Source organism: Tursiops truncatus, chromosome 12, assembly GCF_011762595.2.
Source record: "Tursiops truncatus isolate mTurTru1 chromosome 12, mTurTru1.mat.Y, whole genome shotgun sequence".
Lineage (NCBI taxonomy): Eukaryota > Metazoa > Chordata > Mammalia > Artiodactyla > Delphinidae > Tursiops > Tursiops truncatus.
Genome location: NC_047045.1, coordinates 14,831,769 through 14,858,597, shown reverse-complemented (window position 1 = coordinate 14,858,597; position 26,829 = coordinate 14,831,769). Strand labels below are relative to the sequence as shown.

The 26,829-nt window shown below is 38.2% G+C and overlaps 1 protein-coding gene across 2 annotated transcripts in view; it reads left to right on the top strand.

Moving 5' to 3' along the window:
* Positions 1 to 26,829, top strand: part of LCA5 (lebercilin LCA5) — a 76,332-nt gene that overhangs the window by 16,261 nt on the left and 33,242 nt on the right. The gene's annotated exons all lie outside the window — the stretch shown is intronic.

Below are 26,829 nucleotides of genomic sequence, written 5' to 3'. Positions count from 1 at the left end.
CAGATCTTATAAAAATATTTTTTTCTTATAATTAGGAAAAGAGTCCTACCCCATGACTGTTATATGGAAAACTTATATTAGATGATACCTGTGAGATATATACACACACCCACCCACACCCACACCCACACACACACACACACACACACACATATATATATCTCAAATCAAATATTATATTTTCCGCAAGTGACTAAGATCCATGGAGTTAAACATCCACTGAAATGTGGTGCTCTGTGTGTGTATGTGTGTGTGTGTCTGTGTGTCTGTGTGTGTCTGTGTGTATCAAACAGAAGCCCTGAGTCAGGGCTTAGAATTACTTAGAATTGACAAAGTAGTTTAGAAAGCAAAGGTGGGGAAAAAGTATGAGAATAATGCCTGCTGTGAGAGCTCTCTGAGCAAGGGAAAGTCAGAACTATAAATAAACTAGCTTTCTGCAGTGTATTAATTAGATGTTTTTAGTACATGGTATGATAATAGTACTTTGTAGTCTGTATAGTATGCCAGGCTCAATCTACCAATGCCATGCCCAGAGACAGTGGCTTATTAAATGGAGTGTATATCAGTGACCAGAAAAAGTGCCTAGCTTATTCTCCAAAATTAGCAATCATTAACTTCTGTTTCAGTGCACAGAAGATATCTTATTGTATAGGTTCCACCAGTGATCAACTCGAACTTCGGAGCAACATACGAAAACTTTTTTTTAAGGACCACTTTCCTATGTAGTGGGGTGGGGGTAGGGATGGAAGCAACTATTGTCATAAACAAATAGCTGACATTTTAATTATTTTTAAAGGGAAGTATAAAATGTGCCACATAATGGATTTTAAAATTAGGAACCAAGAGCACAGAATGCTAATTAATAAGTATGGTTGAAAACAACCCACACCTCTGTGCGTGTTAATATAAAACTAGAGAGAACACGGAGTTGCAGTACACACACACACACACACACACACACACACACACACACACACACACACACACACACACACACACACACACATACTGCAGTTCTCTCTTATAGCCAGTTAGGAAGGGGGTTGATGGAGTGGTAGAGGAGGGAAGAGAAAGAAGGAAGAGAGGAAAAATGGAATAAGTCTGTGGTTTCTGAGTTGTAGATGGAGTTGAATTATGTGGCTACCCACTTGAGAGCTGAAAATCAGTCATCTGTGATGATAAGTCTTTGAAATACTTGTTAACTGTATAGTGTCCTCAATTCTTACTTTTTTTTCTTAGTGGAGTTAAGAAATTTAAAAAAACTTTATTTTTGGTTAATTTAGGTTGACATGAAGTTTTAACAACATTATGTAGAGAGATCGCATAGATCCTTCATCCAGTTTCTCCAGTGGTAACATATAGCATACTTACAATATAATATTGCAGTTAGGAAATTGGTGGTAATACATTGATACAACTCATCAACCTTATTCAGATTTCACCAGTTTTACCTGGACTTGTTTCTGTGTGTGTGTGTGTGTGTGTGTGTGTGTGTGTGTGTGTGTGTGTGTCTGTGTGTGTGTGTGTCTGTGTATTTAGTTCTATGCAATTTTATCACATGTGTAGATTCACGTGACCATCACCGTGGTCAAGATGCAGAACAGTTCCATCACAGGGAACTTGTGTTACCAACTTATAGGCACAGTTACCTTCGTGGCTTCCCCAGCTCTCTGATCTGTGGCATCCACTGATCTGTTCACTGTTTCTATAATTTCATCATTTTAAGAATGTAATATAAATACTGGAATCATACAGTATTTAACCTTTTGCGGTTGGCAGATTTCATTTTTTCCCTTGAGCTCCATCCAAGTTGTTGCGTATATCAATAGCGTGTTCCTTTTTTTATTCCCAGGTAGTATTCCATGGCATGGATATACAACAGAGTGTTATGGTATATCCCGTTGAAGGGCATTTGGATTGTTTGCAGTTTTTAGCTATTACCTAATAAAGCTGTTATGACCATTCATGTACAGATTTTTGTGTGAACATAAATTTTCATTTCTCTGGAATATATGCATGAAAGTATACTTGATGGATTATACGATAAGCACACGTTTTGTAAGAAACCGCCTTTCTCTTTTGTAGAGCAGCAGTACCATTTTACATTTTTACCAGCAATGTATAAGTGATCCACTTTCTCCACATCCTTGCCAGCATTTGGTGTTATCACTTTTTAAAATTTTAGCCATTCTTACAGGTTTTTAGCACTATTTCTTGGTTTTAACTTGCATTATTCCTAATGGCTAATGATGTTGAACATCTTTCTATATGCTTATTTGCCATCAGAAAATCCTATTCATTTTGTTTGTTTTTTGCCTATATTTCTCATTGGATCGTTTGTGCTTTTACTGTTGAATTTTGATAGTTCTTTATATATATACTAAATGCAGGTTCTTTGTCAGATACGTGGTTTGCAAATATTTTCTCCCAGTTTGTAGCTTGTCTTTTCATCCTCTTCACAGGGTCTTTCAGAAGAAAGGTTTTAAATTTTGATGTGGTCCAGTTTATCAGATTTTTCTTTCATGGATTGTGCTTTTTAGTGTCAAGTTAAGAATTCTTTGCTATCCCTGGTACCCTTTGTCTGTAGCTCCAAAGATTTTCTACTGTGTTTTTATCCAAAAGCTTTATGGTTTTATGTTTTAAAGTCCATGATTCATTTTGAGTTAATTTTTGTATAAGTTGTGAGGTTTAGGTCGAGGTTCATTTTTTTTTTTCCCCACCTTTTAGTGCCCAGTTGCTCTAGTACCATTTGTTGAAAAGACTGTTCTTCCTCCACTGAATCTGGCACCTTTGTCAAAAATCAGTTGGGCTTATTTTTGTGGGTCTATTTCTGGATTCTTTATTCTATTGATATATGTGTCTGTCCCTCTGACGATACCACACTCTCCTCATTACAGGCTACATAGTAAACCGTATATATATGATTATGGTAGAGGGATTCATCTCATGTTATGCTTTGTTTTTAAAATTTTACCTATTTTAGCTACTCTAGGTCCTCTGCCTTTCCAAATGAACTTTAGAATAAACTTGTCTCTGTCTACCAACACCTTCCTGAGATTTTGATAAGAATTGCATTAAACATGGATCAATTTGTGGAGAATTGACATCCTTATTATGTTGAATCTTCCAATTTTTTTAGTATATTTATTTTTTATTTTTTTATTTTGGCTGCACTGGGTCTTAGTTGCGGCACATGGGATCTTTTAGCTGCAGCATATGGACTCTTAGGTGCGGCATGCGGACCCTTAGTTGTGGCACGCAAACTCTTAGCTGCATCATGCAAACTCTTAGTTGCGGCATGTGAACTCTTAGTTGCAGCATGTATGCGGGGTCTAGTTCCCTGACCAGGGATCGAACCTGGGCCCCCTGAATTGGGAGCATGGAGTCTTACCCACTGGTCCACCAGGGAAGCCCCGAATCTTCCAATTCTTGAACACAGTATATTTCTCCATTTTTGATTACTTTCATCATCATTTTTTAATTTTCTGGATTCAGATCGAAACAGGTTTTGTTAGATTTATACCTAAATATTTCATTTTGTTTGAAGCAACTGTAAATAGTCTCAGTTTTTTCTGGATGAGAAAATTATTTTTGAACTTTTATTTTCAAATTTCAAAGCTCATTTTTATTGCAAAAATCATTTTCACAAGGGATTATGACTATTTAATGCACATAAAGGAATGGCTTAGCTTTAGAAGTTTACTCGCAAGTTTCAGGAATGTTAAATTTATTAGCTCCAAGCCTCAAAGTTTGTTTGGGAGATCTAAACTGCTTCATTTCTGTTGTAAATTATATTGGAATCAACATTTAATACGTTATTATGAACCTACTCTCAAATCAATCTCAAGTCAGCTGTCATATCAAACTAGCTCTCTTATGAATGGAGGAGCCTCTGCAACCCACCTGAGGGTAATTCTCTGCTTTTTAGCTTACCTTTTCATACTTCCTAAAGTTTTCATTTTGAAAGAAAATTATCTTTCATAATCTCAGTAATCAATCCAGAATTCGAAATATTTACTATTGAGTGTCTTAATTTAGTGTGAAGTTTAGCTTTTGTTAGCTTTTGTTCTCATGCCTCATTCAGTTTTTCAAATTTTATTTAACACTAAGTTAATCTTTTTTCTTCAGACTCAGTACCATTGACTTTAAGGGTAAGGGAGGAATCTAGGAGCTCAATTGTGGTGTTTCATTTTGCAAATTAACTAAAACCTGAGAAAGTCCCGAGTGTCCCTTGAAATTGCAGTAAAATCCTAGTAGTGCTGTCTTTAAGTTTTGTGCTATTCTTTACTAAGGATGACTATCTGTACGGTGTTGTTTGTTTATTTTAGGAATATGTCCTTAAGCTGGAGTTTGTGACAGGCAACTTTGTTTATTTGTTTATAGATTGCCTTATCCCAGAAAGGATTTCAGGCCACAATTCTTATTCCCCTTGTGTTACATTTTCTTCCTGGGGGGGCGGGGGCGAGGGGCGGCGGGGAAGCATTCTTCAAGGTTACCTCTAAATAGTTGAGCTGTGAAAAACTTCCCTCTTCACCCTCGGTAAGTTGGATACAAGTTTATTTTGTTAGTTGATGGAAGTGACAGAATGCATAGTCTGAGTAATTTAAGAGTACTGTGGTTTAGAAGTGGACACATGGTTAGACAAACAACCTCTTAAAATACGAGTAGGGACAATCAATCACCCGTAGCAGTTGTTTTTCACCAGCCTTGTGCCCCGTGGTCTGCCGGATCCTGGGCCTTATACCAGGAATGAAGAGCTGCTTGATAGGGTTAAATTTGTTGAGCTCTGTACAAAGGTACAGACAGCTAAATCAGACTACATGTTTATTACTTTATTTAGGGTTGGCTTTATACCTTCATTTAGGCTTTTACTTCAATAAGTTTATTGAGTCGGGTCCTATCAAAGTAGCAGCCCCAGTTAAATATGTTTATTTTAATATTAATAGCTATATATATTAATATTTAAATAAAACTGCAACAAATTGTAAAAAAGCTGCAAAAAACTGTTAAAGTGCTAACATTTGCAGCAGTAAAATATTTTTAGTTATATAATGCAGTGATTCTCAAATTTTTTGTTCTGAAGGCCCTTTTATACTCTTAAAAATTATTGCAGATCCCCCCCCATCCATTACCACAGGAGCTTTTGTTTATATGGCTATACCTATTGATATTTACCATATTAGAAATTAAAATTGAGAACATTCAAAAATATTTCTTAATTTATTTAAAATAAACAATAACTCACTAAATGGTATCATGAAATCTTTTAATGCAAAATATCTATTTTCTAAACCCAAAATAAATTGGGACAAGAGTGGCATCATTTTATTGATATATATTTGCAAATTTCTTCAGTGTCATACTTAATAGAGGACAGCTGGGTCCTCATAGCTGCTTCTGCATTCAATCTGTTGCAATATGTTGTTACGCTTGATAAATAAAAGAAAATTCAGCCTCACACAGATGTCTATAGGAGTTAGAAAATGGAGGAATATTTAAAAGCTTTTCAGATAACTGGATATTCTTTGATACTACATCAAAACTTAGTAAGTGGTGTTCTCAAAGGTTTGTTGCAATGTGGAATCTAAAACCGTGTCAAAGAATTTTTTGTACTCTGTCGCCTTAAAATCCATCGGTCTTCTCCTTTGAATGAATGTTTTACCCATGAATGATTTTGTAATATCATGGATTAGTCATTTGGAAAATGTTCGTTATTTGGAAAATGTTCGTTCATTGCATTAGGCACACTTTCCAAATATTGACATGTTTCATTATATAATATCACGTTATATAGCCTTTGGAAAGCTCCATCGTACACTCATGACAGTGAGTGAAAATAGCAAATAATATTGTATTATAAAGTAGTTCTGACCTTGCAAACTCCCGAAAGTGTCTCAGAGACCTTTAGGGGTCCCTGTACCACTCTTCGAGAATCACTGATTGAGTATCAGTGGTTCTTTGTTAGCAACTTCATTAGCGATTCCCCCAGTTTGCAGTTTCTATTGATGACTGCCAAACTGCACCATTGTTTACCGGGCCTGGAACTGTCCTCCAGTAGGGGCTGAAGGTAAAGGCACCGATTCTGTCCTGTCCCTCATAAGAAAGCCTTACAGCTGGGGTTGCATTCCCGATCTCAGGATGCAGTAGCAGATTAGTCAGAGATATGATCAACAGTCTGTCATAAAGCAAATATCATGAATTGCTGACTATCATAAGAATCCTTAATCACTAAATGGGAAGTTATCTACTAAGTTTTATGAAAAGATCATAAATGTAATAGCATGTGCATAATTATTAAAATACTCCAGTAAGCTGTAGGGCACACATTTTAATGCATTAAAAAATCCAACTCTAGGGCTTCCCTGGTGGCGCAGTGGTTGAGAGTCCGCCTGCCGATGCAGGGGACACGGGTTTGTGCCCCGGTCCAGGAAGATCCCACACGCCGTGGAGCGGCTAGGCCCGTGAGCCATGGCCACTGAGCCTGCAAGTCCGGAGCCTGTGCTCCGCAACGGGAGAGGCCACAACAGTGAGAGGCCCGCATACCGCAAAAAAAAAAAAAAAAAAAATCCAACTCTATTTTAACGTTAAATTGGCACAGAGTGAATTACCTTGTCAGAAAAATATAATCAAACTGTTAACAAGGCTTTCTCTCACTTTTTAGAAATTTCTGAAGATTTTGGGGAATGATTTGAGTAGCCTGAATATCATAGAGCTCTAAAATGAAGTTTGAATAGACTTCTTTTTCTTTTGATAGTTTTTCTTGTAACAGATTGGCATTCAAATTCCCTTGGCCCTAGAGCTGCCCTCAAGTAGGTATTTGTTTCTTGTCGATAAAAAAATAATATTGTCCTCCACTGTAAATCATTTTCAAAAGTAAGAATTGATTCAGCTTTGTCTTCCCTTACCCTTCCTAGTTGATTTAGAATGAGAATTGAGCTGTGTAGTGTTGGCTAGGTAGATTCCTTTTCCTGTATCTTTCCCTGCCATACCTTACTCCAGTGGCTAGGTCTCTGCTCTAAATGTTTTTTTTGCCGTTTCACCCTCCAGAAACCCAAATCCAGAAGGCCTGCCTTTGCCTCGCCTACCTGCTTTGTTTCTTAAAAAAAAAAAAAAAAAATGCTAATTAGGACAGAGTAATGGAGGTCAGACAAGGAGCTCAGCTCAGTTTTTGCCCTATTCTGACGTTGTGCAGCCCTCTTAATGCCCAGATTTTGGTTGCGTTGTTTGCAGAATTAAATGATTCTGAGGCCCCTCTCAGTTCTGAAATCTGAATCAGAGTCTAAATCATGTTTTTAAACCTTTCATGTGTCAAAAGTATTTTTAGCATGGTAAACCGTATTTATTAAAAAAAATTAAGTCCTTATTAGGCTTATTATTGAAGTTGGAGAAATGAAAGATTTCTAATGTTGAAGAAAGGAACTGATTGTGAAATAAAATAGCATTCATTGAGATCCTTAATTGGCTAGATTTTATTATATTATTTACAAAATTTTTATCATTTTTGGTGGAAGAAGATTTACAATGAAATTATGAGATCTGTGATTGAAGGGTAAAGTTTAAAACCATTGCAGAGAATAAATTTGGTAGGGTGCTTAGAAACTAACCATTTAGGTAGAACAATTATTACAGCAATTTTGTGTTAATATTTACAGTAAAAACCTTCTATCGAAAAAGTAATAGAAGTACTAAAAAAAGGGCCTAAAAATTCAAATAATACAGAGAGGTATACAGTGAAACATCAGTATCCCTCTATGCTAGCCTTTGTAGGCCTCTTCTCAAGAAGTAATCACTGTTAAGAAATCGTCTTTACATGCACAAATTCATACATGTATATGTGTATGTCCCTTTTTTACTAACTACAAATGAAAGTGTACCATACACATTGCTTAATATGTGTTTTTTTCACATATTTTGGTGTTCTTTACATATCATTGTGGATGTATATGTAATATATATATGTGTGTACACTCATATACACATATATTAAATCGGCCTCATTTTTATTTTTCAGGTTTTATTGAGATATAATTGACATATATTACTGTATACGTTTAATGTGTACAGCAAAATAGTTTGACTTACATATATTGTGAAATGATTATTGCAACAAGTTTAGTTAGCCTCCATCATCTCATAGATACAATAAAAAGCAAAAAAAGGTTTTTTTTTTGTTTTGCTTTTGGTAATGAGTACCCTTTGGATTTGCTCTCTTAAACAACTTTCATGTATATTCTACAGCAGTGTTACCTATAGTCATCATCCTATACATGCATCATATGCCTAGTACTTACTTTGTAACTGGAAGTTTGTACCTTTTGACTGCCTTCATCCAATTCCGCCACTGCCCCCTGCCCCACCTCCACTTCTGGTAACCACAAATCCGATCTCTTTTTCTGTGAGTTTGTTTGTTGTTGTTGTTGTTGTTTTAAGATCATTTATACACACACCCCACAACTTCTTTATCCATTGATGAATAATGGACATCAGTGGATACTAAGGTTGTTTTCATGTCTTGGGTATTGTAAATATATGCCGCTACAAACATGGGGTGCAGATATCTTTTTGAGATAGTGTTTTCACTTCCTTAGGATATATTCCTAGAAATAGAATTGCTGTATCATATAGTAGCTCTATTTTTAATTCTTTGAGGATCCTCCATACTGTTTCCCATAGTGGCTGTACCAGTTTATAGTCCTACTAACAGTGTACAGGGGTTCCCTTTTCTCCACATCCTCACTAACATTTGTTGTCTCAATTTTTGATGATGGTCATTCTAACAGGTGTGAGGTGATAACTCGTTGCGGTTTTGATTGGCATTTCTCTAATGACTAGTGATGTTGAGCATTTTCATGTACCTGTTTGCCTTTCATATATCTTCTTTGGAAAAAAGTGTATTACTGTCTTTTGCCTATTTTTTAATTGGATTATTTGTGGTTTTTGCTGTTGAGTTGAATGAGTTCTTTATATATTTTGGATATTATTCTCTTATTACATATATTTTTTTCCCATTCCGTAGGTTGTCTTTTCACTTGGTTGTTTCCTTTGCTGTGCAGAAGCTTTTTAGCTTGATGTAGTGTCACTTGTTTATTTTTTACTTTGTTGCTGTGCTTTAGGTGTCATATCCAAAGAATTATTGCCAACACCCATATTAAGAAGCTTATTTTCAATGTTTTCTTCTAGGGGTTTCATGGTTTCGGGTCTTACATTTAAGTCTTTAATCCATTTCAAGTTAATTTTTGTGAGTGGTGTAATATAGGGGTCTAGTTTCTTTCTTTTATATATGAATATCCAATTATCTCAGCACCATTTGTTGGAGAGACTGTCTTTTCTCCACTGAGTATTCTTGACTCCCTTGTCAAATATTAGTTTTGACTGTGTGTGCTTGGGTTTACTTCTGGGCTGTCAGTACTGTTCCATTGATCTCTTTGTTTTTATGTCACTACTGTACTGTTTTAATTACTATAGCTTTATAGTATTAGCGGGAAGTCTGGATGTGTGTGATGCCTCCTGCTTTTTGTTCTTCTTCTTGAGGATTGCTTTGGCTATTTGGGGTCTTTTGCCATTCATTATAAATTTTAGGATTCTTTTTCTGCTTCTGTAAAAAAAAAAATGCCACTGGAATATTGATAGGCATTGCATTGAATCAGTATATGGCTTTGGGTAAGTGTGGACAATTTTAACATATTAATTCATCCATTCCATGAACACTGGATACCTTTCCATTTACTTATATCTTCTTTGATTTCTTTGTCAGTATCTTTTAGCTTTCGGAGAAGAGATGTTTCACTTCTTTGGTTAAGTTTATTCCTAAGTATTTTATTGTTTGGATGCTATTGTAAATGGGATTATTTTCTTTTTTTTCAGCTAATTTGTTAGTGTATAGAAATGCTACTGATTTTTTGTATGTTAATTTTGTATCCTGTAACTTTGCTGAATTCAGTGAATAGATCTAACGGTTTTTTGGCTAAAGTCTTTAGGATTTTCTATATATAAAATCATGTCATCAGCAAATAGAGACAGTTTTACTTCTTCCTTTCTAATTTGGAAATTAGAAATTTTTTTTTTTTAAGAAGATGTTGGGGGTAGGAGTTTATTAATTAATTAATGTATTTTTGCTGTGTTGGGTCTTTGTTTCTGTGCAAGGGCTATCTCTAGTTGTGGCAAGTGGGGGCCACTCTTCATCACGGTGTGCGGGCCTCTCACTATCGCGGCCTCTCTTGTTGTGGAGCACAGGCTCCAGACGCGCAGGCTCAGTAGTTGTGGCTCATGGGCCTAGTTGCTCCATGGCATGTGGGATCCTCCCTGACCAGGGCTCGAACCCGTGTCCCCTGCATTAGCAGGCAGATTCTCAACCACTGTGCCACCAGGGAAGCCCTCAGATGCCTTTTATTTTTTTCTTGCCTGATTGCTCCGGCCAGGACTTCCAGTACTATATTGAATAGGAGTGGCGAGAGTGAGCGTCCTTGTCTTATTCCTGATCTTAGAGAATAAGTTTCAAGCTTTCACCATTGAGTATCATGTTAGTAGTGGGCTTGTCATACATGGGCTTTATTATGTTGAGGAATAATTCTTCTAATTTGTTAAGAGGTTTTATCAAGAACAAATGTTGAATTTTCTCAACTCCTTTTTTTTGCATCTATTGAGATGAGCATATGATTTTTTTCTTTCCTTCTATTAATGTGGTATATCATTTATTGATTTGCATGTATTGAACCATCTTTGCATCCCAGCTATAAATCTCACCTAATCATGGTGAATGTTCCTTTTAATATGGGGCTGATTTTGGTCTGCTAGTATGTCATTGAGAATCGTTGCATCTGTGTTCACCAGGGATATTGATCTGTAGTTTTATTTTCTGGTACTCTTCTTTTCTGTCTTTAGTATTAGGGTGATGCTGGCTTTGTAAAATGAGCTTGGGAGTGTTCCCTCTGCTTTGATTTTTTGAAAGAGTTTGATGTTTGGCAAACTTCACTGGTGAAGCCATCTGGGTCGTGTGCTTTTCTTCATTGGAAGTTTGGTTACTGATTCAATCTCCTTACTAGTAATCGGTCTATTCAGACTTGTTTCTTCTTCAATCAGTCTTGGTAGTTTTGTTTTTGTTTTTTTGCGGTACGCGGGCCTCTCACTGCTGTGGCCTCTCCCGTTGCGGAGCACAGGCTCCGGACTTGCAGGCTTAGCGGCCATGGCTCACGGGCCCAGCCGCTCCGCGGCATGTGGGATCTTCCCAGACCGGAGCATGAACCCGTGTCCCCTGCATCGGCAGGCGGACTCTCAACCACTGCGCCATCAGGGGAGCCCCTTGTCTTTGTTTTTTATAATTGGAGTATAGTTGCTGTACAGTATAAGTTACAGGTGTACAATATAGTGATTCAAAATTTTTAAAGGTTAATTTCCATTTATAGTTATTATAAAATATTGGCTATATTCCCCATGTAGTACAGTATATCCTTGTAGCTTATTTTATTCCTAATAGGTTGTATCTCTTAGTCCCCTACCCTCATAATGCCCCTCTCCCTTCTCTCTTCCCACTGGTAACCGCTAGTTCTCTATATCTGTGAATCTGTGGTTTTTTTTTTTTTGTTATATTCACTAGTTTGTTGTATTTTTTAGATCCCACATATAAGTGATACCATATAGTATTTGTCTTTGTCTGACTTACTTCACTTATCATAATGCCCTCAAAGTCTATCCATGTTGCTTCAAATGGCAAAATTTCATTCTTTTTTATGTCTGAGTAGTATTCCATTGTGTGTGTGTGTGTGTGAAGAAGATGTGGTATATATATATTCATCTGTTGATGGACACTTAGGTTGCTTCCATATCTTGGCAGTTGTAAATACTGCTATGAACATTGGGGTGCATGTATCTTTTTGAATTAGTGTTTTTGTTTTTTTCGGATATATACCCAGGAGTGGAATTGCTGGGTCATATGGTAGTCATATAGTAGTTTAGACTTCAGACTATACTACGAAGCTACAGTAATCAAAACAGTATGGTACTGGCACAAAAACAGACACATAGATCAATGGGACAGAATAGAGAGCCCAGAAATAAACCTACAGACTATGGTCAATCTGTGACAAAGGAGGCAAAATATACAATGGAGAAAAGACAGTCTCTTCAGTAAGTGGTGCTTGGAAAACTGAACAGCTACATGTAAAAGTATGAAATCAGAACATTCTCTAGCACTATATATTGATTAAAAAAACTCAAAATGGATTAAAGACCTAAATGTAAGACTGGATACTGTAAAACTCCTAGAGGAAAACACAGGCAGAACATTCTTTGACATAACTTGTAGCAATATTGGATCTGTCTCCTAAAGCAAAGGAAATAAAAGCAAAAATAAGCAAATGGGACCTAAATAAAGTTAATTCTTTTGCACAGCAAAGGAAACCATCTACAAAATGAAAAGAGAGCATACTGAATGGGAGAAAGTTTTTGCCAATGATATGACCAATAAGGGGTTAGTTAATATCCAATCTACGGAAACAGCTCACAGAACTCAACGTGAAAAAAAAGCAACCTGATTAAAAAATGAGCAGAAGAACTGAATAGACATTTTTCCAAAGAAGAAATACAGATGGCCAACAGGCACATGAAAAGATGCTCACATCACTAATCATTAGAGAAATGCAAATTGAAACCACAATGAGATATCACCTCACACCTGTCAGAATGGCTGTCATCAAAAATAACACAAATTACAAATGTTGGCAAGGATGTGGAGAAAAAGGAATACTCATACACTGTTGGTGGCAATGTAAGTTGGGGTAGCCACTGTGGAAAACGGTATGGAGGTTTCTCTAGCAGGCTTGGTAGTTTGTATGTTTCTAAGAATTGGTACATTTTCTAGGTTGTCCAGTTTGTTGGTATATAGTTGTTCACAGTAGCCTCTTAGGAGTCTTTGTATGTCTGTGATATCAGTTGTAATGTCTCCTTTTTTTCATACAGTTTTGTTGATTTGGATCCTCTGTTTTCCTTGGTTAGTCTAGCTAAAGGTTTATCAATTTTATCTTTTCAAAGAACGAACTCTTAGTTTGGTTAATCTTTTCTATTGTTTTCCTGTTCTCTACTACATTTATTTCTGCTCTAATCTTTATTATTTCCTTTCTTCTGCTAACTTTGGGCTCAGTTTTTTCTTTTTCTAGTTATTTTAGCCATAGAGTTATATTGTTTATTGAGATCTTTCTTGCTTCTTAATGTCAGCATTTATTGCTCTGAACTTCTATTTTAGAACTGCTTTTGGGGCATCCTGTAAGTTTTGGTATGGTGTGTTTCCATTTTTGTTTGTCTTGATACACTTAAATTTCCTCTTTAGTTTTTCTTTGATCTGTTGTTCAGGAGAATGTTATTTAATTTTCATGTTTTGTGAATTTCCCAGTTTTCTTGTTATTGATTTCTGATTTCATACCATTGTCAGAAAAGATACTTGGTATAATTTCAGTCTTCTTGAATGTGCTAAGACTTGTTTTGTGGCCTAGCATGTGGTCTGCCCTAGCATGTGGTCTTCCATGTCTGCTTGAGGAGAATGTGCATTCTGCTGTTGTCAGGTAGAATGTTCTGTGTATGTCTGTTAGGTCCATTTGGTCTATAGTACTGTTCAAATCTGTGGTCTTCTTACTGATTTTCTGTCTGGATGAGCTATCTGTTGTTGGGAGTGCATTATTAAAGTCCCTAACTATTATTATATTGATGTTTATTTCTCCTTTTGCTTAGGTACTCTGATGTTGGGTACATAAATATTTACAACTGATATATCTTTTTGGTGTATTGACCCTTTCTCATTATATTACGACCTTTGTCTTTTTTTTTTTTTTTTTACAATGAATGACCTTGAATTTATTTTTTAAAAATTACAATAAGCTACAAGTATCAAAGAAGTGAAGTCATCTACAGTAGTCTGTATAGGAGCTCTTCGGACTTTCTTCTATTATGCTAAAATAGTGGTGCTTTTAGGATTTACATTATTGTACTGTACACCATTTTCATACATATCAACATTGGTGGATGAAAAATGTCTCTTAGCAGTAATACTGGATTGTAGCCTCTGGTTTTACCAGCTGCATACACTAGGACTATTATATAAGTAAAAATCTCCCTTTTGATACTGGAAAGTGATTAGAATGTGCAAACTGATGTAGTTTTTATTTATTTATTTTTACCATTTTTAGTTTAAAGACTATTTTGTCTGATGTAAGTATAGCTCTCCCTGCTTTTTTTTTTAATACATCTTTATTGGAGTATAATTGCTTTACAATGGTGTGTTAGTTTCTGCTTTATAACAAAGTGAATCAGTTATACATATACATATGTTCCCATATCTCTTCTCTCTTGCGTCTCCCTCCCTCCCACCCTCCCTATCCCACCCCTCTAGGTGGTCACAAAGCACCGAGCTGATCTCCCTGTGCTATGCGGCTGCTTCCCACTAGCTATCTATTTTACGATTGGTAGTGTATATATGTCCATGCCACTCTCTCACTTTGTCACAGCTTATCCCCATCCCCATATCCTCAAGTCCATTCTCTAGTAGGTCTGTGTCTATATTCCCGTCTTACCCCTAGGTTCTTCATGACATTTGTTTTTTTTCCTTAGACTGTATGTATATGTGTTAGCATACGGTATTTGTTTTTCTCTTTCTGACTTACTTCACTCTGTATGACAGACTCTAGGTCTATCCACCTCATTACAAATAGCTCAATTTCGTTTCTTTTTATGGCTGAGTAATAGTCCATTGTATATATGTGCCACATCTTCTTTATCCACTCATCCAATGATGGGCAGTTAGGTTGTTTCCATCTCCGGGCTATTGTAAATAGAGCTCCAATGAACATTTTGGTACATGACTCTTTTTGAATTATGGTTTTCTCAGGGTATATGCCCAGTAGTGGGATTGCTGGGTCATGTGGTAGTTCTATTTGTAGTTTTTTAAGGAACCTCCATACTGTTCTCCATAGTGGCTGAACCAATTCACATTCCCACCAGCAGTGCAAGAGTGTTCCCTTTTCTCCACACCCTCTCCAGCATTTATTTTTTCTAGATTTTTTGATGATGGCCATTCTGACTGGTGTGAGATGATATCTCATTGTAGTTTTGATTTGCATTTCTCTACTGATTAATGATGTTGAGCATTCTTTCATGTGTTTGTTGGCAGTCTGTATATCTTCTTTGGAGAAATGTCTATTTAGGTCTTCTGCCCATTTTTGGATTGGGTTGTTTGTTTTTTTGTTATTGAGCTGCATGAGCTGCTTGTAAGTGTTGGAGATTAATCCTTTGTCAGTTGCTTCATTTGCAGATATTTTCTCCCATTCTGAGGGTTGTCTTTTGGTCTTGTTTATGGTTTCCTTTGCTGTGCAAAAGCTTTGAAGTTTCATTAGGTCCCATTTGTTTATTTTTCTTTCCATTTCTCCAGGAGGTGGGTCAAAAAGGATCTTACTGTGATTTATGTCATAGAGTGTTCTGCCTATGTTTTCCTCTAAGAGTTTGATAGTTTCTGGCCTTACATTTAGGTCTTTAATCCATTTTGAGCTTATTTTTGTGTATGGTGTTAGGGAGTGTTCTAATCTCATACTTTTACAGGTACCTGTCCAGTTTTCCCAGCACCACTTATCGAAGAGGCTGTCCTTTCTCCACTGTACATTCCTGCCTCCTTTATCAAAGATAAGGTGACCATATGTGCATGGGTTTATCTCTGGACTTTCTATCCTCTTCCATTGATCTATATTTCTGTTTCTGTGCCAGTACCATACTGTCTTGATTACTGTAGCTTTGTAGTATAGTCTGAAGTCAGGGAGCCTGATTCCTCCAGCTCCGTTTTTCTTTCTCAAGATTGCTTTGGCTATTCGGGGTCTTTTGTGTTTCCATACAAATTGTGAAATTTTTTGTTCTAGTTCTGTGAAAAATGCCAGTGGTAGTTTGATAGGGATTGCATTGAATCTGTAGATTGCTTTGGGTAGTAGAGTCATTTTCACAATGTTGATTCTTCCAATCCAAGAACATGGTATATCTCTCCATCTATTTGTATCATCTTTAATTTCTTTCATCAGTGTCTTATAATTTTCTGCATATGGGTCTTTTGTCTCCTTAGGTAGGTTTATTCCTAGATATTTTATTCTTTTTGTTGCAATGGTAAATGGGAGTGTTTTCTTGATTTCACTTTCAGATTTTTCATCATTAGTGTATAGAACTGCCAGAGATTTCTGTGCATTAATTTTATATCCTGCTACTTTACCAAATTGATTGATTAGCTCTAGTAGTTTTCTTGTAGCATCTTTAGGATTCTCTATGTATAGGATCATGTCATCTGCAAACAGTGACAGCTTTACTTCTTCTTTTCCGATTTGGATTCCTTTTATTTCCTTTCCCTCTCTGATTGCTGTGGCTAAAACTTCCAAAACTATGTTGAATAAGAGTGGTGAGAGTGGGCAACCTTGTCTTGTTCCTGATCTTAGTGGAAATGGTTTCAGTTTTTCACCATTGAGGATGATGTTGCCTGTGGGTTTGTCATATATGGCCTTTATTATGTTGAGGAAAGTTCCCTCTATGCCTACTTTCTGCAGGGTTTTTATCATAAATGGGTGTTGAATTTTGTCGAAAGCTTTTTCTGCATCTATTGAGATGATCATATGGTTTTTCTCCTTCAATTTGTTAATATGGTGTATCACACTGATTGATTTCCGTATATTGAAGAATCCTTGCATTCCTGCAGTAAACCCCACTTAATCATGGTGTATGATCCTTTTAATGTGCTGTTGGATTCTGTTTGCTAGTATTTTTTTGAGGATTTTTGCATCTGTATTCATCAGTGATACTGGCCTATAGTTTTCTTTCTTTGTGACATCTTTGTCTGGTTTTGGTATCAGGGTGATGGTGGCCTTGTAGAATGACTTTGGGAGTGTTCCTCTCTCTGCTATATTTTGGAAGAGTTTGAGAAGGTTAGGTGTTAGCTCTTCTCTAAGTGTTTGATAGAAGTTTCCTGTGAAGCCATCTGGTCTTGGGCTTTTGTTTGTTGGAAGATTTTAATTTTTTGTGCGGTATGCAGGCCTCTCACTGTTGCAGCATCTCCCGTTGCGGACCACAGGCTCCAGACGTGCAGGCTCAGCAACCATGGCTCATGGGCCTAGCCCTCCGTGGCATGTGGGATCTTCCCGGACCGGGGCACGAACCCGTGTCCCTTGCATCGGCAGGCGGACTCTCAACCACTGCGCCACCAGGGAAGCCCAGGTTGTGCATTTCTAAGAATTTGTCCATTTCTTCCAGGTTGTCCATTTTATTGGCATAGAGTTGCTTGTAGTAATCTCTCATGATCTTTTGTATTTCTGCAGTGTAAATTGTTACTTCTTTTTCATTTTTAATTCTATTGATTTGAGTCATCTCCCTTTTTTTATTGATGAGTCTTGCTAATGGTTAATGAATTTTGTTTATCTTCTCAAAGAAACAGCTTTTAGTTTTATTGATCTTTGCTATCATTGCCTTCATTTCTGTTTCATTTATTTCTGATCTGATCTTTATGATTTCTTTCCTTCTGCTAACATTGGGTTTTTTTTGTTCTTCTTTCTCTAGTTGCTTTAGGTGCAAGGTTAGGTTGTTTATTCGAGATGTTTCCTGTTTCTTAACTTGGGCTTGTATTGCTATAAACTTCCCTCTTAGAACTGCTTTTGCTGCATCCCATAGGTTTTGGGTCGTTGTGTCTCTCTTGTCATTTGTTTTTAGGTATTTTTTGATTTCCTCTTTGATTTCTCAGTGATCACTTGGTTATTAAGTAGTGTATTGTTTAGCCTCCATATGTTTGTATTTTTTACAGATTTTTTCCTGTAATTGGTATCTGGTCTCATAGCATTGTGGTCGGAAAAGATACTTGATACCATTTCAATTTTCTTAAATTTACCAAAGCTTGATTTGTGACCCAAGATATGATCTATCCTGGAGAATGTTCCATGAGCAGTTGAGAAAAATGTGTATTCTGTTGTATTGGGATGGAATGTCCTATAAATATCAATTAAGTCCATCTTGTTTAATGTATCATTTAAAGCTTGTGTTTCCTTATTTATTTTCATTTTGGATGATCTGTCCATTGGTGAAAGTGGGGTGTTAAAGTCCCCTACTATGAATGTGTTACTGTCGATTTCCCCTTTTATGGCTGTTAGTATTTGCCTTATGTATTGAGGTGCTTCTATGTTGGGTGCATAAATATTTACAATTGTTATATCTTCTTCTTGGATTGATCCCTTGATCGTTATGTAGTGCCCTTCTTTGTCTCTTGTATTAGTGGTTATTTTAAAGTCTATTTTGTCTGATATGAGAATTGCTACTCCAGCTTTCTTTTGATTTCCTTTTTCATGGAATATCTTTTTCCATCCGTTCACTTTCAGTCTGTATGTGTCCCTAGGTCTGAAGTGGGTCTCTTGTAGACAGCATATATTTGGGTCTTCTTTTTGTATCCATTCAGTGAGTCTATGTCTTTTGGTGGGAGCATTTAATCCATTTACATTTAAGGTAATTATCGATATGTATGTTCCTATTCCCATTTTCTTAATTGTTTTGGGTTTGTTATTGTAGGTCTTTTCCTTCTCTTGTGTTTCTTGCCTAGAGAAGCTCCTTTAGCATTTGTTGTAAAGCTGGTTTGGTGGTGCTGAACTCTCTCAGCTTTTGCTTGTCTGTAAAGCTTTTAATTTCTCCATCAAATCTGAATGAGATCCTTGCTGGGTAGAGTAATCTTGGTTGCAGGTTTTTCTCCTTCATCACTTTAAATATATCCTACCAGTCCCTTCTGGCTTGCAGAGTTTCTGCTGAAAGATCAGCTCTTATCCTTATGGGGATTCCCTTGTGTGTTATTTGTTGTTTTTCCCTTGCTGCTTTTGTTTTGTTTTTTTTGCTGTACGCAGGCCTCTCACTGTTGTGGCCTCTCCTGTTGCGGAGCACAGGCTCCAGACGCGCAGGCTCAGTGGCCATGTCTCACGGCCCCAGCTGCTCCGCCTCATGTGGGATCTTCCCGGACAGAGGCATGAACCTGTGTCCCCTGCATCGGCAGGCAGACTCTCAGCCACTGCACCACCAGGGAAGCCCCCTTGCTGCTTTTAATATGTTTTCTTTGTATTTAATTTTTGACAGTTTGATTAATATGTGTCTTGGTGTGTTTCTCCTTGGATTTATCCTGTATGGGACTTTCTGTGCTTCCTGGACTTGATTAACTATTTCCTTTCCCATTTTAGGGAAGTTTTCAACTATCATCTCTTCAAATATTTTCTCAGTCCCTTTCTTTTTCTCTTCTTCTTCTGGGACCACTGTAATTCGAATGTTGGTGTGTCTGATGTTGTCCCAGAGGTCTCTGAGACTGTTCTCAGTTGTTTTCATTCTTTTTTCTTTATTCTGTTCTGCTGTAGTTATTTCCAGTATTTTATCTTCCAGGTCACTTATCCGTTATTTTGCCTCAGTTATTCTGCTGTTGATCCCTTCTACAGAATTTTTAATTTCATTTATTGTGTTGTTCATCGTTGCTTGTTTCCTCTTTAATTCTTCTAGGTCCTTGTTAAATGTTTCTTGCATTTTCTCTATTCTGTTTCCAAGATTTTGGATAATCTTTACTATCATTATTCTGAATTCTTTTTCAGGTAGACTGCCTATTTCCTCTTCATTTGTTAGGTCTGGTGGGTTTTTATCTTGCTCCTTCATCTGCTGTGTGTTTCTCTGTCTTCTCATTTTGCTTATCTTACTGTGTTTGGGGTCTCCTTTTTGCAGGCTGCAGGTTCGTAGTTCCTGTTGTTTTTGGTGTCTGTCCCCAGTGGCTAAGGTTCGTTCAGTGGGTTGTGTAGGCTTCCTGGTGGAGGGGACTAGTGCCTGTGTTCTGGTGGATGAGGCTGGATCTTGTCTTTCTGGTGGGCAGGTCCATGTCTGGTGGTGTGTTTTGGGGTGTCTGGGGACTTATTATGATTTTAGGCAGCCTGTCTGCTAATGGGTGAGGTTGTGTTCCTGTCTTGCCAGTTGTTTGGCATAGGGTGTCCAGCACTGTAGCTTGCTGGTCATTGAGTGAAGCTGGGTGTCGGTGTTGAGATGGAGATCTCTGGGAGATTTTCGCCATTTGATATTATGTGGAGCTGGGAGGTCTCTTGTAGACCAGTGTTCTGAAGTTGGCTCTCCCACCTCAGAGGCACAGCACTGACTCCTGGCTGTAGCACCAAGAGCCCTTCATCCACATGGCTGAGAATAAAAGGGAGAAAAATTAGAAAGAAAGGAAGAGGATAAAATAAAATAAAGTAAGATAAAATAAAATAAAGTTATTAAAATAAAGAATAATTATTAAGAAAAAAATTTTTTTAAAAGTGAAAAAAACCAAAATGGACGGACAGAACCTTAGGACAATTGTTGAAAGCAAAGCTGTACAGACAAAATCTCACACAGAAGCATGCACATACACACTCACAAAAAGAGCAAAAAAATAATAAATCTTGCTCTCAAAGTCCACCTCCTCAATTTGGGATGATTCGTTGTCTTTTCAGGTATTCCACCAATGCAGCGTACATCAAGTTGATTGTGGAGATTTAATCCGCTGTTCCTGAGGCTGCTGGGAGAAATTTCCCTTTCCCTTCTTTGTTTGCACAGCTCCCGGGGAAGTTGTCCGTGGATCCCGGGACCCTGTCAGTGGCAGGCTGCACAGGCCCCCAGGAGGGGAGGTGTGGATAGTGACCTGTGCTCGCTCACAGGCTTCTTGGTGGTGGCAGCAGCAGCCTTTGCGCCTCATGCCCGTCTCTTGGGTGTGCGCTGTTAGCCGCGGCTTGTGCCCGTCTCTGGAGCTCCTTTAAGCAGCGCTCTGAATCCCCTCTCCTTTCGCACCAGGAAACAAAGAGGGAAGAAAAAGTCTCTTGCCTCTTTGGCAGGTCCAGACTTTTCCCTGGACTCCCTCCCGGCTAGCCATGGTGCGCTAACCCCTTCAGGCTGTGTTCACACCACCAGTCATCTCCCTGCGATCCCTGCGATCTGACCAAAGCCCGAGCCTCAGCTCCCAGCCCCGCCCGCCCCAGCGGGTGAGCAGACAAGCCTCTCGGGCTGGTGAGTGCCGGTCGGCACCGATCCTCTGTGCAGGAATCTCTCTGCTTTGCCCTCTGCACCCCTGTTGCTGCGCTCTCCTCCGCGGTTTCGAAGCTTCCGCAGTCTCTGCCCGCGAAGGGGCTTCTAGTGTGTGGAAACCTTTCCTCCTTCACAGCTTCCTCCCACTGGTGCAGGTCCTGTCCCTATTCATTTATCTCTGTTTATTCTTTTTTCTTTTGCTCTCCCCAGGTACATGGGGAGTTTCTTGCCTTTTGGGAGGTCTGAGGTCTTCTGCCAGCGTTCAGTAGGTGTTCTGTAGGAGTTGTTCCACATGTAGATGTATTTCTGATGTATCTGTGGGGAGGAAGGTGATCTCCACGTCTTACTCTTCCGCCATCTTCCCCCTCTCCCCTGCTTTGTTTTTATTACCGTTTGCTTGAGATATTTTTTTCCATCCCTTTATTTACTCTCAGTCTATGTGTGTCTTTTAAGGCTAATGGCTTCTTGTAGGTGGCATATTGTTGAATCTTGTTTTTAATTTTTCAGCCATTGTGTGTCTTTTGATTGGAGAATTTAATTTGTTTATGTTTAAAGTAATTGTTAGTAAGTTAGGACTTACTATTGCCATTTTGTTAACTGTTTCCTGGTTGTTTTGTAGATCCACTCTTCCTTGTTTCTTATCCTGCTGTCTTTTTTTGTGTGTGTGTTTTGATATCTTGAGGTATCATTATGCTTTGACTTTATCATGTTCTCTGAGGCAATAAATGTAGAGTTTTCTATTGTGGTTACCACTAGGCTTACATAAAATTTCTTAAAGTTATAACATTGTATTTTAAACTAGTAACAACTTGATTTGAGTAAAATTCCTAAACTTTACAGTTTCACTTCTCTCTTACCTCCCATTTTAGGTTATTGATGTTACAGTTTACATGTTTTTTATAGTGTGTAACTAATAACAGATTATTGTAGTAATGATTATTTTTACTGAGTTTGTTTCCTTAACTTTAAACTAGAATTGTAAGTGAATTATGCACCACCATTACCATATTACAGAATCCAAATTTGACTATATATTTACCATTACCAGTGAGTTTTACTACCTTCTGTTTTTATGACATTAATTACCATCTTTTTACTTCTTCTCAAAGAACTTCCGTAGTCATTTCTTGTAAGGCAAGTCTATTGGTGATGAATTTCCTCAGTTGTTTTCAAAATTTATTTTACTGAAGTATAATTGTTTAACAATGTTGTGTTAATTTCTGCTGTACAGCAAAGTGATTCAGGTATACATATATTCCCTCAGCTTTCATTTGTTTGGGAAAGTGTTTTTCCCTCCTTCACTTCTGAAGGATAACTTTATAACCTATAACCAAGGTATAGTATCTTTGGTTGGGATTTTTTTCTTTTAATATTTTGAATATGTCATTCCATTCTCTTCCAGCCTGAATAGTTTCTGTTAAGAGATCTGCCAGAAGTCTTAGTGGGGTTTCCCTTGTATTGTAACGTCTCTCTTTTTTTGTTGTTGTTGAGTTTATAAAATTCTTTGTTTTTGACTTTTGACGATATAATTACAATGTGTCTCTGTCTAGCCTTATTAGTGTTCAGCCTATTTGGGGTCTTTGGGGCCTCTTAGATGTAGAGGTCTGTTTCACGCCACAAGCTTGGGCAGTTTTCAGCCGTTATTGCTTTAAATGTACTTTCTGTCCCTTTCTCATTCTCTTCTCCTTCTGGAATTTCCGTAATTTGAATATTGTTTCTTTTCATTTTGTCCCATAAGTCCCATAGGCTTTCTTCACTATTTTCATTCCCTTTTCTTTTGACTCCTATGACTGGATAATTTCAAGTGTCCTAATTCCAGGTTGCTAATTTCTTCTTCTGTATGGTCGACTCTCCTTTTGAAGTTCTCTATTGAATTCTTCAGTTCAGTTATTGTATTGTTCAGCTCTAGAATTTCAGTTTGTTCATTTGTTTTTTATGGTTTCTATTTCTTTGATAAAGTTCTTGTCTTGTTCATGCATTGATTTCCTAATATTTTTAGTTGTCTGTGTGTTCTTGTAGTTCACTAAACTTCTTTAAGAAGATTATTCTGAATTCTTAGTCTGACAGTTCATAGCTCTCCGTTTGCTTAGGGTCAGGTATTAGAGCTTTAATAGTTCCCTTCAGTGGTGTCATATTTACCTGATGTGTGTGTGTGTGTGTGTGTGTGTGTGTGTGTGTGTGTGTGATCCTTGATTCCTGCATTGGTTGTCTGTGCATTTGAGTAAGTGGTGCCTTCTTCCAGACTTTGCAGCTTTGCTTTGGCAGAGACCGTTCTTCACCCGTCAGCTCAGTTTGGGTTTCTGGATGTTTCTGCTGGTCACATCCTTGAGCAGGCAGGGCCTGCTTTTAGGGTCTACTTTTGGCTGAGACAACTACTTGAGTTCTGAGGGGTCAGGAGTGGCGGGGTGTGCCACTGGTGGAGAGCAGCTGGGTAGGCCTGCTGGCTTGGTTCCCTGACCACGTGAGGCTGTAGGATGGCCTCGCTATTGCCTGGATTCTCTGGAGAGGCTTACTAGACAGTACAGACTGGGAGATACACTCAGCAGTGGATGGGACTGTGAATTAGCGGCCCTGCCCTGGTGGGGTAACAGGATGCCTGGGTGCCTCATTGTTTGGGGACCCAGATCAGGCAAGAGTGTGCGCTGAATATCCTAATCAGGTGAGGCCATCAGCTTTGCTCTGCAGACAGGGGGAGCCACGGGCCGTGCTCTCTGTTCAAGTGCCACTGTCAGCAGGGATGTTGGCTGGGCTCTGCAGCCCCCCTGTGTGCTCTGGTGAGGTTCCCTGGTCAGGCGGGCTGAAGTCTGTCTTCAGCAATAAGTGGGGCTGTGAGTTAGTTTCCCAACCCGGGCTCATCAGGTAAGTATCTCCAAAGCCACTAATGCTCTTTGTCATCTTGACACAAGCCAACCTGTGCCCCAGTTTCACTGGCCGAACAGTGCTACTGACTTTGCTCTGGGGGCCACCAGTTCTGCTCACTCACCTGCTGGGTTGTGCAGCTTCTGGGTTTTCCTGTCAGCCCTTCCTCCAGGTGGGGCTGGGGGCCACACACTCTGGTGGGTGGGGCTGTGACCCAGACTTCTGCCTGGATGGGACTGGGAGAGCCCACTTCAGGCAACTCCCTAGTTTTTTCTGAACAGGATTTCTGGTAGGGAGGCTGGGGGAGGAGCTAAGACTCAGCTCTTCTGCTGGGCGTGGGCAGACCAGGCTCCAGGGCTGGCGGATCTCCTCATTGGAAGACCCGAATCAGGCAGACTTGCGCCCCACCAAGCTCCGTCGTCAGACTGTGCCACCAAATGGGCTGCAGAAGAGCAAAGCTGCTGGTTGGGTTGACTCTTTGGGCTCTGCAGGCAGGAGCTCAGTCTGCCAAGATCCGAGTGCTGCTTGTTGGAAGCCCCTCCTCCGTTTCTCCATCACAATGAGATTCCCAGTGGTTGAGCCCACAGATGCTCCTGTGAGCCCCATGGGGTGAAACCAGAGTAGGGGTTCCCATGAAGTGACCCCCGTGCTGGCGGTGCTGGGTGTCACCGCTGTGTTCTCTTTTGCCACTGGAGGAGCTGTAGGCACGGTGCTGTGCTGGCCCAGGGAAAGGGCCATGCGGTCAGCGTGTAGCTGTTTCTCTCACCCTTGAATTCAGTCTGTCTTGGTCTGTGTGGTGCAAGAGGTGCTTCAACCTCACTCCCGTGTTCTGAGATTCTCTAAGTAATGTCTTATTCTTGCATAGTTGTTAGTTGTTTTTCTTGTAAAGCAGAGCCAAGTCAGGAACAACTTACGTCATCATCTTGGTTATGTCATTCTAAACTTCTCATTCTTTTTAAAGGTTTTGTATTATTCAATTGTGTATATATATTATGTTGACCCTTTCCCTTATTAATATATATATTAGTTTCTTGTTTTGGGGGTAGTCTAATATACATGGCAGGGAACATAAGTCTTTGCATGCATATATAAGTATACTAATGCAAAATTTCTGCAAGTTAAAGTCTCTGGATCAGTAAGTCATTTAAAAATCATTTTTGCTACTTGTTAATATAAGGTCCTAAAGAATGTTGCTGGATAATTGTTTTTCTTGGAGTAATAAAGTAAATTATTCTATTTTTTGAAGGATCAAATTGGCCTTCCTTGTGATTAATATCACGTAAGATTTCAAAACATATGCATTTTTATGTAAGCATCTTTAATATGAAAACTGTTGAATTTTGTAACTTAGTTGTTAGAAAATATGGCCTTAGCATTCAAGGCCACATAACAATTATTTATCTTTTAATTATTCTGTTAATTAATACCTACCTCTTAAGCTGTTAAATCCTAATGAAACTTGGAATTTTATGGACATACATTATATAAACCAGGTTCCAAGTCTTGTTCTATACCGGGCTAGCTTTATGATGTGCTTTACCACTTAGATTATCTGAACCTCTGTTTTCAGTCTGTAAAACCTTGCAGGTGGTGATGAACCATTTTACAGATAAAATTCATAAAGAGTCTGGCTTAGTGCCTGGTATTTATCAGGCACCTAATATATGAATTGAAAAAGAAAAAATACACTGAGGGAAAAGTACACTATTTAAAAATAAGTACATTACAGTTAGTATCCTACAATTTGAAAGGACCATAGAAATGGTTTAGTGCATTGGTTTTCAAATTGAGCTCAGTGGACTTTAAGCGTTCTTTTTTTTTTTTTTTTAAGTTTACAACTACTGATTTGGTCCATCGGTTTTTCAAATTTTAGCAGTTCTTCATAGAAAACCAGACAAAGGGTGAACTTGAACTATTCTGTGTGGTGATTGGTGAGTTAGGCTGCAGAGAGGGCTTTAGAAAGTCACTTGCCCAGCAATCTGAGGCAGCCCATGAAACCCCTTCATGGGGCACTCTCTAGTCCAACTCAAGCATTTTACAGTTGAGGAGGTTATGACAGACAGATGTTATTTACCATGTTCTAGGTTACATAGAGTCGCACAGGTCATTAGGACCACATGTCTGGAACTAGAGCTGCAGTCTTTTGTCTCCCATTCTGTTGCTCTATTATTTTATTATCATTTTAGTAAAAGCCTTAGGATTTTATCATGTATCTAAATGCTGAATAATATGTTCCTCTTATAGTGCATTTGTGTTTTTTTCATAATTTTTAACGATAGCATGAATTAAGATTAAAATTAACCTTGGCTGTTTTATCAGTATCCACATGCTGTTAAAGAAACAAATCATTTTTTCAGAATCTCTCATATTAACTTTCTATATGCAGTTTGTTGAGTAGGTAACACTTCGGAAATGTGTTTTATTTTTGGCGCTAACTGTGGAGTAAAATCTAACAATGTTGGAAGACAAAAACTCAGAGTAAGCAAAGGCTTGCAAACATTTTAAAAGAAAACAGTAGAAGTTTCATTAGAGTAATTCTACCAAAACTCAACACTTGAAATGCTCAAAGGAAACATAACTTTTGGATTCTATGTTTTGCTTCTTTCTTTTCCTGCTTGAGGCAGATGAAGAAATAATAAGTGATGGGTAACTCATTTAAAAATCTCAGTCTCCAGATTTAGATGAATTATACCTCAGAGGACTGAAGAACCCTGTGAATGTGATTTCAGAATCTTTGTCAGTATTCTTTGTGGAGTTAGGAAGAGTAAGAAAGGCAAGAAAAGTAACAAAAAACAAGTACCAGTGTTTTCAAAGGCAGGTGGAAGTAGATGTTAGAAATTATCAATCAGTATACTTAATGCCAGTCTCTACCAAATTTTTGAGTATGTTTTGGAAAATATTTCTCAC